Genomic DNA, 16,889 nt, shown 5'->3' on the forward strand with positions numbered 1-16,889 from the left:
TGTGATGGGAAATCTACCAACTGTTGTGTTGGGTGTTTTCCCCTCAAGGTTTACAATGGGGTCAACATGTTTCTGCCCTTTAAGTGTACATGTGTTACTGGGCATTCGTCAGGACCATGTAGATGTGTACCTCGGCGGTATAGGCACGCTAAGGCCTACCCTGACCAGAGGACGTGAAAGATAAAAGACTGACTATGTGTCAAAAAAAGGGGGGTGCAAAAAGAACAAACCAAAAAGGAGGGTTCGAGCTAAAGTGTGCGAACCTGTGGTTTGTGTGTTAAAAGATCCACACCTCATGGGTCTCGGGAGGGGGGTGGTGGCGACAATGGCAGACCGCCCGCAACGCCAAACACCCGCTTGGCACCTAGCGCTCTCCTCGAACCGGACCCCCGGGTCCGGTTCGAGGAGAGCGCTAGGTGCCAAGCGGGTGTTTGGCGTTGCGGGCGGTGTGCCATTGTCGCCACCACCCCCCTCCCGAGACCCATGAGGTGTGGATCTTTTAACACACAAACCACAGGTTCGCACACTTTAGCTCGAACCCTCCTTTTTGGTTTGTTCTTTTTGCACCCCCCTTTTTTTGACACATAGTCAGTCTTTTAACTTTCACGTCCTCTGGTCAGGGTAGGCCTTAGCGTGCCTATACCGCCGAGGTACACATCTACATGGTCCTGACGAATGCCCAGTAACACATGTACACTTAAAGGGCAGAAACATGTTGACCCCATTGTAAACCTTGAGGGGAAAACACCCAACACAACAGTTGGTAGATTTCCCATCACATACCTTTTAACTAATACCCAGCCAACCACGGAATAAAGTTTTTGTGTGGTAAGTGCTGCCGGTATTTTTTAATATTATTCACTTTTTCACATTCTGTCACAAATAAACCCCGCTCCGCAGTAACCTGGCGTCGCAGCACACCGGGGAGACATTCGGTTTCTCCCGGTGGGCCCAATGATGAAGCATGTCACCACCCAGGGTGGTGAGTGAGGGCTTAAAAAGAATCCCTGGGAAATTCCTACGAAGGTAGATTCAAACTTTCCTTGTCTCTGTGCTGGACACCTGTACCCTTCAGTGGGCACTCTTTTGTTGTTTATTACTACTTCGTGGGGGACCGAGAGTGTCCTTTCCCTCTCTCTCTCGTTGTTGTTATTGATGAATCCATGTTGTCAGGCACAGGGGATGGCGAGTCTGCTACATCATCTGCCACTCAACAACCAGTGCCCAGCCTCCCATCCACTTTCTCTGGTGCTGCCCGTGTCCGTAAGAGGGGACTTGTTACATTCACACCTGGCACCGCTGAGCCTGCACCTGTCCCCCCTACTGCCATCAATGCTGAGTGTGTAGAGCTCCTGCGCCAGCTTTGTGTCGGCCAGAATGCCCTGCTCAATGCCTTCAGCGACCATGAAAAAAAATTGGGGGCAGGTGGTTGCCTACATGGAGGGCATACACTCTGAGGTGGGTGGGCTCCACCGTACAGTCCAGGGTTTGTCAGCCGCAGTGAAGTCTGCCCTTCAACAGGCACATCCTCTCATTCCTGTTCAGGTGCCTTTGTTCACCCCCCAGTCAGTGGCCACATCAGAGGACAGTGACCACGGTTTACATGCATCACAGAGACGATACAGCACAAGGAGAACAAAGCAGACGCAAGCCAAGCGGTCCTGCCCACAGACACAATCCCCCCAGAAGAGCAGAGCCAGCCTAGAATGCATAGAAAAGAGCCCACCAGGGAAGAGCAAGGCCGAAAAAGCAATGAGGCAGACATCAGCCTCACAAACCTCTGAAGCATCTCCAGCAAAGGACTTTCCTGTCCCTAAAACTTCACGTAGAGCTAGGCGTGCAGTGTCTGTGTCCACCGAGGAGGTGTTGCATAGCAAGGGTACACCTAGGAAGGACACAGGCCCAGTTACCCCCACCACATCAACTCCAATTCCAAGCCCAGTGAAGCAGGTGGAGGAGGGCACTGTAGGTGCCACCCCAGGCAAAGAGGCAAAGGAGGGCACTGTAAGTGGGATACCTAGCAGACAAGCAAAGGAGGGCACTGTAAGTGGGAAACCTAGCAGACAAGCAAAGGAGGACACTGTAGTGGGACACCTAGCAGACAAGCAAAGGAGGACACTGTAAGTGGGACACCTGGCAAGCAGGGTAAGGTGGTCCAGAGGCATCCAGACAAAGCGTCCTGCAGGATCCAGCACATCACCAGAGGGAGTGCCAGTGTCTGAACCAGATGTGGACCAGTCGGTGTGTGTACCTGTTGTATCATCACTTGTTCCCATTAACCTCAAGACAGGGAAGCCATTTTGTATTCCCAAAATGTGGACGGGCACCCCTCCAACCTCTCCCACACACACTGTGTCCCAGGTCTGCATGACTCCACCTCCACATGCCACTATACCACCTGGTCCAAACAGCCCTCCAGCTTGCCAGACGACTGATAGGCCTACATCACCTGTTTCTCTGTCTCCCCAGTCAGGTGTTCCTGCTGAGCACAAAGCACAGCCAGCTCTAAGTCAACATGACAGCCAGATGTGAGTGTTAGTCCCCCTCATGCAGCTAAAGAATGGAACGCACTCCCAGATAACATCAGGCTTTAGTCCAATCATCTCGCTTTCAGGAAGCGTTTAAAGACACACTTGTTTCAATAGTGTCTTCCTGTTCCCTTGGTCTTACAGCGCTGGGATGCTCAAGAGTAGCCATGCGCTATATAAGAGGGTATTCATTCATTCATTCATACACCTGTCTCTAATAGGGTGTGCTAGTCCTGACCATCGTTTGCCACCTGGTTGTGTTGCTGGCCATGAAAGGGTACAGTCATCACACTCACTGTGCAGCTTCTCATGCCCTGACTCTGCACTTGTCCCTGCCCACTGGCCTTGTCGTTCACTTCTGTTCTGGCCTTGCCTGTGCAGCCTCTCATGTACTTGCTGGGCCACCTGCCATGGACACTGACCCTGTTGCTCTGCTGTGTTGTACTCTCCCTTGTGCCATGGACACTGACCCTGTTGCTCTGCTGCATTGTACTCTCCCCTGTGCCATGGACACTGACCCTGTTGCTCTGCTATGTTGTACTCTCACCTGTGCCATGGACACTGACCCTGTTGCTCTGCTGTGTTGGAGTCTCCCCTGTGCCATGGACACTGACCCTGTTGCTCTGCTGTGTTGGAGTCTCCCCTGTGCCATGGAAACTGACCCTGTTGCTCTGCTGTGTAGGAGTCTCCCCTGTGCCATGGACACTGACCCTGTTGCTCTGCTGTGTTGTACTCTCACCTGTGCCATGGACACTGACCCTGTTGCTCTGCTGTGTTGGAGTCTCCCCTGTGCCATGGACACTGACCCTGTTGCTCTGCTGTGTTGGAGTCTCCCCTGTGCCATGGACACTGACCCTGTTGCTCTGCTGTGTTGGAGTCTCACCTGTGCCATGGACACTGACCCTGTTGCTCTGCTGTGTTGGAGTCTCACCTGTGCCATGGAAACTGACCCTGTTGCTCTGCTGCGTTGGAGTCTCCCCTGTGCCATGGACACTGACCCTGTTGCTCTGCTGTGTTGGAGTCTCCCCTGTGCCATGTAGACTCGCCTTCCTGTTTGTACTTTGCCATTTCAGGATATCTTGCTTTTGATCTGCTTTTTGTACCTTGATGTTGTGTACAGTTGTTATACTTTCTCATCTGTGCAATATGTGAATAAATACAGTTACTCCTGTTGTGTCTTTTGTCGGTGTCCTTTCTGATTGAAGTTCTTTTTGTGTGTGCATTTGATTGACTGGGCCCCATGCTCTATGTATCACTTCGACATTGCAAGGCTCTTTGTCCGCATCACATTTATTGACAGGGGTGACAGGGGCTTTAGTCCATTCTGACACTGATACTTGTGTTACCTGTGTTGGCTCTTTTAGCTGTCATGCTGTTATGTTTTGAAAGGTTTTCTGTTGTTGGCTTCGTGGTTGCCATGTCAGTTTGGGGTACACTGCCAGCCCAGGGTGTGATGCTGTGCACAGGTTAGCATGCTGGCTGCGTACTGTCATGATGTATATGTGCTATTCCTGTATATATGCCCAGCTGTGTATGTGTATGGACATCCTGTGTTGGCCCGTAGTCCTGGTCCCCTGGCATACATGTGATGTGTGCTCTTGGGTGGTGAGGAGGTGTGCAGTGTGAAGGGTGTGATTTTGTTGTTGTTGTGTATGTGTGTGTGCCCCTGGATTGTGATAGACACACATGTGTCAGCCAGGAGTTGTGTGCCTGGGGGTTTGATTGTCCTGCCCTGTGTAAATGATTTGATGCTTTTGTGTGAGTTGTCTGTTGTGCACTGTGAAGTGTGTTGGTGTGTCCATGCAGTTCTGTGTGACTCCTCCTTGTTGTATTTGTCGCTTATGTCTGTGCAAAGTGTGTGACTTGCACATCAGTGTTGTGTTTGTTTGATTATCAATGTGTGTTGTGTGTGTTTGTGTGGACTGTGTGACCCTGCTGGTCATCACTGGCATTGTGTGTGACTTTCTCCAGCACTGCAGGCACATAGGGCCTTTTCTCCTCCTGTAAGGCATGGTGGGTGGTGTGATGCCATCCCCTATGTGTGCCATTTGTGTGTAGACATTGTGGGTCTGCATTCACTCTATTTGTGTATTGGACACACCTCACATGTCTGATACTGACATGCAAATCAGTTGATTTTGATGTCAGCTGTCCCCTTTGTTTCCATGTGCATGTGCCTCCCCATCTCTTCATTTGTGAGACTGGGCCTTGTGGTGGAGGTTTTGGGCCAAGTGTGCTGTTCCACTCTGGACATGGCTCCATTGTTTTATGTGTGATGTTCTTGTGGTATTCATCAGTGTTGCTTGTCCTTGTGTACTTGAGCTGTGTGTGCTGCCCAGTGCTCTGGTATTGCTGGGTGTGCTGTTGTATCCCAGAGTGGTGCATCCTGTTGTTGTTGTGTTGGGTGTCTGTGTGTTGGCTGTGGTGTAGCTTCACTTCCTAGGTGTACTGTTGTTTTTCTGCTGTGCTGCTTTGTGGTGTGTGTTGTGGTTGTGCCAGTCATGTCTGTGTGTATCTGTTGTGCTTATTGTGCACATACTGCCTGTTGTGCATACACTGTTGTGTGTCTGTGTGCTTGTCATTGCCTGATGTGCATCCCCTGATGTCCTGTGCTGTTTGTGTATAGTTTTGTGCAGGCATCTGTTCAGGCTACCCTGTGTGTGTATTCTGTTTGTGGTTACACCCAGGTTGTGTGTATGTGCTGGTAAGTATTGTCAGCCTTGAGTGTGTGTGGCACTGGTGTAGTGTGTTCCTTGTCAGGTACCCCTGCAGTGGCTGACTCCCTGGTTGTCTGTTGTGTGGTGCATGGTGTGTATTGTGCTTGCTTGTACCTGTGCTTGTTGATGTGCATGGGGGTGTACAGGATGGGCACATGGCATGTGACTTGATGGTGTGTGTTGATGTGTAGTTGAGGGTGGTGTGTCCCTGTGCTGTCAGTGCCCTGCCCATGCCTTGGAGTGGCCCTGCCTTCTGCATTGCGCGCATGTGTTGACCGCGGCAGTGACGTGACCGGGAGTGGGACGTTGCTGATAGTTCGCGGTCGATGTGTGTTCCGGATGCCGAGGGTTGACTTGTTGGCAGGTGGGTAACATAGGGGTGCCCTTGTGGATGTGTTGTAACCCCCAACTTGGACCCTGTGTCAGGCCGTTTGTTGTGTGTTGTATTGGTGTATGTGCATACCTGTGGTGGAGTCCGCGGAGGCCCTGTTGATAGTAGTGCAGTAGCAGGTACATGACCGGATGCATGTGGAGGGCGGGGTCCATGGCGTTCATGGCCGGGTCTCGGCTATAGTGCTCCGCTATCAACTTTCTGCCAGCTCTGGTTATGCGGTGTCTCCACTGCGGTGCGTCTGCCTGTTTGGGCCATCCTAATTTGTGGAGCGGTGCGGACATCATTCTGCATGGCGGTGAGTCTCGATTGGCTCCCACCGCCGCGGTGGTGGGCACAATTTGATGGCGGGGCGCGTCACTCCGTGGCGGACGGGAAATGTGCTATGTTTTACTATACTAATATGGTGGACGTGAGTTCCGCTGTTCGCGGGGGGAAAAAGGCGTTTTTCTGCTCCGCCAGCACCGCTGTGATGCCACCACCCGACATCCTAATGGACCCTTTAGATTTTGAATTTGTAAATTATCATAAAGTGGATGCAGCTGGAAACCAGGTGTAGACTAGATTAGAAAGCATTGCTTGTGCTAAAAAAAGGCTGCATTCTGTATCATGGAAAGCAGAATGATGTTTCTGGCTGCACAGCAGAGGTGAAGTAGTAGCCTGGAGGGTGTATTTAGGGTCAGGGTCATAATCCTACACCAAACTAGGAAGGAAATGTATGGACAAATCAGGCTGAGTGGGCGGTGACATACTGTCTGATGGATTATTTGGAACCTCTACTAGTTTGGGGGACGCATACAGTGAGACTATCTCTAGACAAGAGCAAGTCCCATGTTTCCTGCAACTATCAGTAACCAGGGCATACTAGTCTCAGCAGATGGGCTGCCACAGAGTGCAATGTCTAGAATATTTAGTAGTTGGGACGAATGCCATCTTGGCTAGGATCAGTACCCACAACCTCTTCCCAAACAACCCTCAGGGATTTCAGGACACCAAGGTCAAGTTTTCCAGGATGGCACATTTCCAGTGCAACACTTATCATGATCTGCTCATCATAAGGCTCCAAACCCTCTACCAGAATTTCCAAAAAGCATCTCTCACAGAGCATATAAGTCATGGACAATGGAAGGTACCTCACAACTGATCTTATAGTACATTAACCTAGGAGTACTCATGGCTCCGACATGTTTCAACACTATGGCTTCTCCAACCTGCTGATCAGAGAAGACTTTGGAGACTCTGTATTACTGGGGAAGTCATATCTCAGCTGCTTTTAACATGATTTTTTGCATAGAGAGACCTAAAACAGTATTTAGATCTAAAAGTGGCAGGTAACATTTATATGAAGCCATTTCAAGATATTGATTGATCAGATTTGAAAAGACGGGATCAGATGAACATGAGGCCCCCAGTACACTACACAGGCTTACTTTTTAGCACATATGGGTTCACACGTTCTAGCCTATGATCCTATTTGTTTTCCTTGTTGCCTAGAAACCAGGATGCTCTGCCTTAAGGTCATTCATCTCTACTCTTTGCTGCTTCTGTTCTTTTCTTGTACATCCTTTTTCTTGATTGCACCACTTCCCTGGTGGGCTTTTGGATTTTTGAAACAGAGGCCTCTGCCCATCTGTTGTGCACCTGAAACAATTTTGTAGACCCTGCTCGGCTCCTGCACCAGTACCACAAAGTGGACCTGGCTTTTCCTGTTTACCCCCTCCTCAACACAGGACCATGTGGCAACCTCTTGAAAGTGGCAAGTTCAATTCCACTGTTCTACACCTGCGAGCTTTGTTTCTCCTCATGTACAAGAAGCAAGAAATTTGAAAGAAGTTCACCCACTGCTCCTGAGTGACATCCACTGAGGCTCAGGGGCGTCCCCGGGTTAGCAACAGCAATCAATATCCCTCTATTCCTGCATGCTGTGGGTAAAATACAGCAACTCCTGCCAAGCGGAAGAAGTTATGAAGCCTCAAAATCACACAGTGGTCTCATGGTGAGAACTGACACAAACAAATAGAATATGCAATCATGTTTAGACTTCATCGCCGGAGGTGCGTGCCCACAGCCTTCAATGGAGCCACTAAAAAGATTTTTACAGTTGTACATGAGCGCCAACTGTACACAGTGTGATTTCTGCCATCGGAACTATGTTTCGCAAGTTCAGCAATATTTGTCACCTGTTGGCTTGTCCTAATCAGCAGTATCAACAGCCAGGTGCCTTCTGGCCCAGAACTTTTTTGATCAAATTTATTTTTATTTCTCATGAAAACAAGACATTGCGAAATTAGGACATTCACAGCCAGAAACGCTTCTTTCGCCCCCTGCGTCAAACCAGTGTTAGAGAACTGATCCCTGTGGGTAAATGCCATGTGTCCATGTATGCTGGCGAGGGTGATAACCATCACGATGATGCACAGTAGAGCTCCTGAATCCAACCCCCTCTCGATGCCCACCCTAACCCCAACTGCCCCCCCCCCCCCTTGAACGTCCCCCCTCCCCCATGCCCACCCCCTCCGGTGTGTTCCGCTATGTAGTCATTTGGAATCCAACTAGACCCCTATCATGTCTTCTGATCTTTGTCTCTCGTAGCTTCATGAAACTCATCTACCAATCTGAGAACTTTGAGATATTTTGGGCATGTAAGCTCATGGAATTCATGGGATAGCAGAGAGACCAACGGCGACCATGTTTCTCGAAAAGTGTCTGAGGTTTGTGTAAGAGAGGCTTGTACGTGCTCCATCCCCATTATATACCACAGCCGGTGGAGCCATCCTGTGCGTGCGGGTTTCCTTGAAGTGCCCCAAAGTGAGAGGATGTGTTGTGTCGCTGGCCCCAATGCCAGCCTCATTTGTTTCCCCCGTATTGACTTGAGTGGGAAGGTGAGTTTGTTGGGCAGGCTGAGGATCGTGTACTCGGGGAAGCGGGGAATCTCTGTCTCGAAATATAGGTCTATATCCCGGAGTTCCTCCTCCCAGTATTCCTTTACCCCTGGGCATTCCCATTTCAGGTGAAGCATGGTCCCTGTGTGCCCGCATCCCCTCCAGCATAGGGGATCTAAGCTAGGGTTACTCTGGTGCAACCTCTCCGGGGTCAAGTGCCAATAATAGACCACCTTGACCGCTGATTCCTGACTGGCCATGTTGCGTGCCGTATGGTGCGCCCGATAGAAGATGTCCTGCCATTCCTTATCCGAAAGGGTGCGTCCCAACTCTCGCTCTCAACGCCTCTGCCCCGCAGATCAAGTCACTGGCAGGGGGGGTCAGCAGCTTATACAGCTCCGTAATCGCCCGTTTGTCTGTGGATCTGGTTAAGAGCCACTTCTCGTAGTTTGAGAAAGCGGCCCACATGCGGGATCGTATCTTTGTGAGTAAGCCAGTGCCGTAACTGAAAATATTGGAAGGTTTGCGGCATGTCTATGGCATACCCCTCCTTTATAGCGTCCAGTGCCATAAAGCCCTGTAGAGCAAATAAGTGCCCGGCCGATTGACACTCAGTCTGTCGCCATAGCGGAAAGGAGCCAGGAACCATCCCAGGCGGAAATGCTGGATTGTCGAGTAGGGGCGTCATAGGTGACGGAAAAGAGGTAAGGTCTCTAGATACCGCCACCGCGTCCCACACCTGGAGGAGCGTTCTGGTGATGGGAGACTTTTTAATTTATACTGGTCTACCTGGGCGCACCAGGAATGGGATTCTCCATAGCGGCATTCCCGCCATCGCCCTGTCCTGTAATAGCCAATGCTTCTCCGAGGTCGGCCTGGACCATTCCAGGAGATATCGTAGCTGTGCTGCCTGGAAATATCACTGCAGGTCAGGTACTCCTATCCCTCCCTCTGCTGGAACCCGCGTGATCAGGTTGCGCCGCATCCTAGGACGCTTGCCGGCCCAAATGTATTGCTGAACGGTGTCTTGTAACTTTTTAAGCATTCCTATTGGAGGGGTGACCGGGATGGTCTGGAACAGGTATAGCACTTTTGGCAGTAGGGATATTTTAACAGCGGCCACCCGGCCCAGCCAGGAAAGCGGCTGTTGTCGCCATCTCAGAATATCCCCTAGGCTGCGCGCGAGAAACTTGGTGTAGTTTAGTTCAACAGTCTGGGCTGTTGTGGGCGTCAAGTCAATCCTGAGGTATGGTATCTCCATTTGCGTGGACTGCCCTCCCAGTTGAAGCGAGCCTCTGTTGGCCTGGCGGGTGTTACTCCCCAGGGGGAGGATCACTGATTTCCCGACATTCATTTTAAAGCCCGATACCTTCCCGAACCGCTCCATTTCACCCAGAAATGCCGGTATCGAGACCCTTGGGTTGTCTACAGCGACTAAGATGTCGTCCGCGTACAAGCTTATAGTTTGTTCTCCGCCCCCGAATGTAATGCCCTTAATGGCCTGGTTGTCCTGCACATGTTGGGTGAAAGGTTCGATATCAAGGGCGAATAGCAGCGGTGAGAGCGGGCAGCCCTGCCTCATGCCTCGTCTGATATCAAACGGTCTGGAGCTGGTCCCGTTCACCTTGATCGTCGCTTGAGGCGACGCGTAGCAACTCGCCACCCAAGCCCTGAACCTGGCACCCAAGCCAAATCACGCCATCGTCCTGTCTAGGTGAATCCAGTCCACTCTGTCGAACGCTTTTTCGAAGTCGACTTATAGAAGGGCCGCGTCCGTAGCGTTATAGTCTGCTTTGTCAATCACGTGCATCAGGCGCTGGGTGTTGTCCGCACACTGACGGGAGGGTATAAAGCCCGCCTGATCCGGTTCTGTTATACCCGAAAGACATGGGCCCAGTCTCGTGGCTAGAATCCCCGTAAAGAGCTTTAAGTCGAGGTTGAGGAGCGAGATTGGCCGGTAGGCCGTGCACCGGGACGTGTCTTTGACTATAATGTCTGCCACTAAAAAGTCAAATGGCTATCCCTGGAAAGGTTTGTAGATGAGAATACTAACAGTATTCCTATCTCATTCACTTACAGCATGCACTAAATGTATTGCTCAAATCACTGGTCACGAACTAGATTATAACATTCACAGTCTTTTTATTAAAAAATGATATTTGTTAAAATTTCAGTAAAGAGTCGATTGGATTCTACTGAAAACATTTAGCATAGAAACATCTCATAACATAAAAAGATTATTTAAAAAAACATAGTAAAATTACACTTATACAGCATGTTAGAAAAAGAAAAAAAAATACATTTTTCAAATCGTCAGAAATAATCATACAATAGATTAAAAGTCAATTGTAAAGAACATAAACAAAAGAAACCCCTATTTTCAATAAAGTAATTGATGTTGCTACAGATTATCTGATTCAATAGCCTTTGCAAAGATTCATTAAGACTTCCAGTATTACAAGATACAATATATCTAGAGTCTCCTAGGCTTTGTTTGAATTCTATTTTGGTAAAGTGCGTCGACGCGTTTCGGTGTTTGAGCCCGCAGATATTGTCACACCTTCATCAGGACAATATGTATTCACTTGGGGTCATCAAGTTCAATAGACCGGTATCCTTTCTGTATATTAGAGAAGCATCAGTCAGTACATGTTTGTGTTTGTACATTAACACAGTAGTCTAACATCCCTGTCAACAATCCAACAGGTAACCATACCTCTTTATAACATTGATATGTGCATTGGGTCATGTATCTTTCCGCAAGGTCTAGTGCATGTCTTCATTAAAGCACTAGTTCCTTCCTATATATATCTTATGTTTCAGGTTACATCTTATTTATTTATAATCTTACATTCTCTATCATCCCAGGTGACTGGTCCCTCCGTTATACTGTAGTAAGTGACCAGCTCCACTACATCACTCATGCCATTTAGACTTATATATACTGACCTCTCAGTTGAGTATTCTAATTATTCCAGTCTTTGTATGCATTAATTTTCACATTCAACCATACACTATGGTCAACAGGTCAGGTTATTCTGGAGACTCGATGTTCAATCTAATAATTGGATAGATAAATGTATGGGTAGCATTTTGTTTCAATCTATGAGGCCCTATTGCTAATTTTTTATATTTAGAAAGGGGTCACACATTAAAGTTTTTCTTTAAGAAAGACGGTGTAGACAGATCATTTTTCTTTTTCTTTTGCTTCAGCAGGCAACTGGTTAAAATGCTCAGGTAGGTTTTAATCACTCGTTTCTGTTATGGGCTCCTAATATAGATATATGGAAAAGTACTAGTTTTTTTTATATTTCTTGTCTCTTGCCTGTATTTTACCTAACCGGTCCCTCTCGTTTGTTCCTTACCTCGTATTGTTCGAGGCACCTCCTTCCCCGTGGTTTTACTGTACGTTCGGACTGCCAATCGCGTCCTGGTACCGGCTAGTAGAATTCGATATGTTCTGCAGGGGAAGCGATAAATGCCATTTACGAACACCACCTCTCACATTGGCCTATTATCGAGTGGTATGCCTCAAATATCTATGTTCATATAGACCTCAGATTCTCTACCTATTCTCTGAGCCCAACCCCGGTTACAGGGAGATCCGGCTACGGTTACTTGTGGAATCATATATTTTAATTACATCCTACCCCGCATCAAAGGATAGAATATGTACCTCGATGTTTTCGTTAGTTTTTAAGTATTTTGCCTTAGAGTGCCTCACCTCCCTCTATATTTATATACATCGTAGTGCACCATGTTTTCTCTATTAAGAAGCCGTTCCCAGTACAGGGTTTCTCCTATTTTACCTCTCTACCTCTTATTTACATGTTTAGCCTACATTACGGTGGTGTTACTGCATCATTATTACCCTTAAATCCCCAGTGGCCGGCGTATAACTGGAATGCTCGATTTATTTATTTTGTCTTTTTCCCCTCTCTCTGCCCCCTTATCAAGTAATTCTCTCAGATTTAAGTAGAGCTTCTAGTTAGAACTCACATCAGTTCCCTTGCTTACCTCTTGCTTCGTTGGCTCCGTTACTACCTCGGGTACGTCTCGTCTCGTTTTTTTCTATTTGGTACGGGTGTTCCCCTGTTGTACTTATATCCACCGTAACTAATATTTTACAGCTGTGGTATCAGGCTAACACTCTCTGATCGCGCATGCGCAGAGAGCGTTCTTTTTCCTCTGTATGACGGCGGCCATGTTATAGAGGCGTTTTCTAATCTGTGTCACCATCGTATTTGTGGATATATAGCAGATAACCAGCCCCATTAGTCTTTCTACAGGGTAATTTCCATACAATTTACTGTGTGGGGACCCCGAGACATTTTAATCTAATTGTGAGGGCGCAAGTTAGTATATCCGTTTTTCTCCTAAATTTAACCCTGCGCTCCTTGTCTATTATTTCTAAACTCTCATACTACACAGGGCTATCTGTCCCTTGTTTTAAGTAACCTACTCTATATTTTATTTCTATATTTTTATATTTATATTTCACACCCCGCCTTCTTATACCCACTACACACAGGGCGTATAGGTGTATTGTAATATATTATAAGAACGGCAGCCATCTTTAAGTGGTTCCAGTTCTATGTCTTATTAGTTATTTTCATTCTAGATCTACTTGGGTCTTATTTACCACAGATCAGATGTCCTTTTTTGTATATTCTACCCCTATCTCCATAGTTTCCTCGGGATCCATATCATAAAAGCGGGTTGCTTAGTTATTCATATAGAGCCCACATCTATTTCTTAAATCAAGGGATCCCAGTCCTCTCTGGCGTTCAGTCCATTTTTAATTGTGTTGAATTTTATCATGTACTACTGTTCTTGTTGCTCACGCCTGTTAGTACTTTTTCCCATTCTAGTCTGTTCTTTAAGTTTTTTCAAGGACTACCCATTTTATATCTGTCTCACTATGTTTTTTCTCTTTCCAGTGACTTACCAAGGGAGCATTTTCCTTTTTGAGTCTAATGGCAGATTTATGTTCTCCTATTCTAACTGTAAGTTCTCTTCCAGTTTCCCCTATATATCCTTGACCACAGGGGCACAGGATCAAGTGTACCAGGTTTTTGCTCCTGCAGTTGTTTAAGGTGCTAATCCTGTGTTTAGCTGAGTTAGGGCAGACTTCCTTTGTAACTAAGCACTGGTCACAAACGCTACAAGATCCACACCTATGGTTTCCTACCGCTTTCTCTCCTGTCAGAGTTTTTTGTACTTCAACTACGTCATCTCTGTATGTATGTACCAGAGTAGAACGTAGATTCTTGTTTTTTCTATAGGCATATAACGGCCGGGGAAGCTTGGTTTCCGCTCCCTCGTTCAATATTTTCCAGTTGTGATTTATCACATTTTTTATCTGATTGGCTATCACTGAGAACTGTCTCACCTTGCCAATTTTGTCCATTGCCATGCCTTCTCCTTCTTTTCCAGAAGACTCTCTCTGTTATAGTAGCGGGCCCTTTTTCATGAATGATTGATACGTTTTTGGGTACCCCCTTTCCATGAACTTTTGCTTAGTGTCTTCTGCATGCCTGTAGAAGTCATCTAGAGAGGTGCAGTTTCTTCTTAGTCGGAGAAATTCTCCGAAAGGTATACTGTCTTTCTGACTTTTGGGGTGGTAACTGTTGTAATGAAGTACCGTATTACGGTCAGCTTTCTTTTTAAACAGTTCTACCATAAGCTGATTGTTTTCATTCTTTATACTAATATCTACTCAATCGACTATTTTATTGCTGTATGTGGCTGTAAATTTAAGATTTTCGTCGCCTAAATTGATCCAAGTTAAAAACTCTTTCAATACATCTTCAGATCCCGACCAAATGAAAAAAATGTCATCTGTAAACCTAACCCAATTTCTTATATTTTCATAAAAAGGGCTAATCTCATTATATACATGCTTGTCTTCAAATATACTAACATAAATACAGGCTAGACTCGGTGCGCAAGTTGCACCCATACTGGTCCCCTTACGTTGAATATATAGGTCTTTTTTAAAGAGGAAAATATTGTTCAGTAGTACCATGGATACACATTGAACTATAATGTGTATCCATGGTACTATTGAACAATATTGTCCTCTTTAAAAAAGACCTATATATACTAACTTGTGCACTCAAAATTTGATTAAAATGTCTCAGGGTCCCCACACAGTAAATTGTATGGAAATTACCCCGTAGAAAGACTAATGGGGCTGGTTATCTGCTATATATCCACAAATACGATGGTTACACAGATTAGAAAATGCCTCTATAACATGGCCGCCGGCATACCGAGGAAAAAGAACGCTCTCTGCGCATGCGCGATCAGAGAGTGTTAGCCTGATACCACAGCTGTAAAATATTAGTTACGGTGGATATAAGTACAACAGGGGAACACCCGTACCGAATAGAAAAAACGAGACGAGACGTACCCTTGGTAGTAACGAAGCCAACAAAGCAAGAGGTAAGCAAGGGAACTGATGTGGGTTCTAACTAGAATTTCTACTTAAATCTGAGAGAATTACTCAATAAGGGGGCAGAGAGAGGGGAAAAAGAAAAAAAGAAAAATCGAGCATTTCAGTTATACGTTGCCCACTGGGGATTTAAGGGTAATAATGATGCAGTAACACCACCGTAATGTAGGCTAAACATGTAAATAAGAGGTAGAGAGGTAAAATAGGAGAAACCCTGTACTGGGAACGGCTTCTTAATAGAGAAAACATGGTGCACTACGATGTATATAAATATAGAGGGAGGTGAGGCACTCTAAGGCAAAATACTTAAAAACTAACGAAAACATCGAGAGACATATTCTATCCTTTGATGCGTGGTAGGATGTAATTAAAATATATGATTCCACAAGTAACCGCAGCCGTATCTCCCTGTAACTGGGGTTGGGCTCAGAGAATAGGTAGAGAATCTGAGGTCTATATTAACATAGATATTTGAGGCATACCACTCGCTAATAGGCCAATGTGAGAGGTGGTTTTCGTAAATGGCATGTATCGCTTCCCCTGCAGAACATATCGAGTTCTACTAGCCGGTACCAGGACGCGATTGGCAGTCCGAACGTACAGTGAAACCACGGGGAAGAAGGTGCCTCGAACAATACGAGGTAAGGAACAAGTGAGAGGGACCGGTTAGGTAAAATACAGGCAAGAGGAAAGAAATATAAAAAAAAACGAGTCCTTTTCCATATATCTATATTAGGAGCCCTTAACAGAAACGAGTGATTGAAACCTACCGGAGCATTTCAACCAGTTGCCTGCTGAAGCAAAAGAAAAAGAAAAAAGATCTGTCTACACAGTCTTTCTTAAAGAAAAACAGTAATGTGTGACCCCTTTCTAAATATAAAAAATGAGCAATAGGGCCTCATAGATTGAAACAAAATGCTACCCATACATTTATCTATCCCACTATAAGATTGAACATCGAGTCTCCAGAATAACCTGACCTGTTGACCATAGTGTATGGTTGAATGTGAAAATTAATGCATACAAAGACTGGAATAATTAGAATACTCAACTGAGAGGTCAGTATATATAAGTCTAAATGGCATGAGTGATGTAGTGGAGCTGGTCACTTTCTACAGTATAACGGAGGGACCAGTCACCTGGGATGATAGAGAATGTAAGATTATAAATAAATAAGATGTAACCTGAAACATAAGATATATATAGGAAGGAACCAGTGCTATAATGAAGACATGCACTAGACCTTGCGGAAAGATACATGTTATAAAGAGGTATGGTTACCTGTTGGATTGTTGACAGGGATGTTAGACTACTGTGTTAATGTACAAACACAAACATGTACTGAACGATGCTTCTCTAATATGCAGAAAGGATACCGGTCTATTGAACTTGATGACCGCAAGTGAATACATATTGTCCTAATGAAGGTGTGACCATATCTGCGTGCTCAAACACCGAAACGCGTCGACGCACTTTACCAAAATAGAATTCAAACAAAGCCTAGGAGACACTAGATATATCGTATCTTGCAATACTGGAAGTCTTAATGAATCTTTTCAAAGGCTATTGAATCAGATAATCTGTAGCAACATCAATTACTTTATTGAAAATAGGGGGTTTCTTTTGTTTATGTTCTTTTCAATTGACTTTAATCTATTGTATGATTATTTCTGACGATTTGAAAAATGTATTTTTCTTCTTTTTTTAACATGCTGTATAAGTGTAATTTTACTATGTTTTTTTAAATAATCTTTTTATGTTATGAGATGTTTTTATGCTAAATGTTTTCAGTAGAATCCAATCGACTCTTTACTGAAATTTTAACAAATATCATTTTTTAATAAAAAGACTGTAAACGTTATAATCTAGTTCGTGACCAGTGATTTGAGCAATACATTTAGTGCATGCTGTGAG

The sequence above is a fragment of the Lissotriton vulgaris genome, chromosome 2_1, assembly GCF_964263255.1.
Source record: "Lissotriton vulgaris chromosome 2_1, aLisVul1.2, whole genome shotgun sequence".
NCBI lineage: Eukaryota > Metazoa > Chordata > Amphibia > Caudata > Salamandridae > Lissotriton > Lissotriton vulgaris.